Here is a 1,291-nt window from a genome sequence, read left to right on the forward strand (position 1 = left end):
TCGAATGGCGTGAAGGAGGTGTAGGTGAACCACCACGACCACCACCACCGCCACCACCGCCACCACCACCACCACCACCATCGGAGGGGGGTGGACTTGCTAGCCTTGGCGCCTCGCCTGGAAACACTATGTACTTCTTTTTCCATAGAATGATCTGGCGCTTGACATCTCCAAGTCTTCTCTCCCCTTCGGGTGTAGGTTTGTCAATCTCCAGGTCCTCAAACCCTTGGACTATGTCTTCCACCGTGACACGAGCATAGCCATATGCAATGGGGTTGTTGTGGTGGAGTGCTCCAGGTGTACAGGGTAAAGCACTGCCGCTAGCTACCTTCGTGGAAACGTTCCCCACGGGATAATGCAGATCACATTCTTTCATCTCCTTTACATCATCCACGGGGTAGTGAGGCTCCGGTGCACGAATCTCGATCATCGGTGCACTAGCGCCAGGCGGGGCATCCGTGGAAGCCACGCTGCTTCTTCGCTGCTGGCTTCCGCGATCCGCTTCATGATCTTCATGCGGCCCTGCAGCTGATTTTTCTTTTACTAGTTCATGCACGGTCTGCTTCAACTCATGGAGTTCCGATGCAAACTTCGTCATAAGATCTGCATCTCGGTCCGTCTTTCTCTTACGGCTTCTGTAACAGTACGGGTCATTGTCCTGGGAAAACCCTACTTTCCACGGAACTTTGCCTTTGCCTCGTACACGTCCTCCGTGTTCATCATTCCCGAGGGCTGTTGTCAGTGCGTCTTTCTCTCTGTTGAACTTGATCAAGCCCTCTTGAGCTTGGGTCATTGCGTCAATAAGGGCTTGGGTGGGAGCAAACTGTCTCTGCCGGTGAACACACACCCCTGTCTCCGGGTCTAGCGATCCCCCATGACCGTACCACCAGCTTCGGCGTCGATCGGCGTCGGGGCAGGGCTTCGGCGCGTCGAGAGGAGAATGGGAAGTGGCGGAAACTGCTAAGTGCAGTATATATAGACATACCTTTAGTCGCGGTCCGCCTCCCCAACCGGGACTAAAGGGTTTTGGCGCCGCTTTCGTTCCCGCGCAGAAAGAGCCTTTAGTCGCGGTTGGGGACACCAACCGCGACTAAAGGGTACCCTTTAGTCGCGGTCCGCCTCCCCAACCGGGACTAAAGGTCCTTTTTCATATAAAATAAAACTAATTCATTTTAAAATCTTAAAAATACAATTATATATCAAAAAATCAGAAAAATAAAACTAATTCATTTTAAAATCTTGAAAATACAAATAATATATCAAAAAAATCAGAAAAATAAAACTAATTCAT

This window comes from Triticum aestivum, chromosome 1D, assembly GCF_018294505.1.
Source record: "Triticum aestivum cultivar Chinese Spring chromosome 1D, IWGSC CS RefSeq v2.1, whole genome shotgun sequence".
Lineage (NCBI taxonomy): Eukaryota > Viridiplantae > Streptophyta > Magnoliopsida > Poales > Poaceae > Triticum > Triticum aestivum.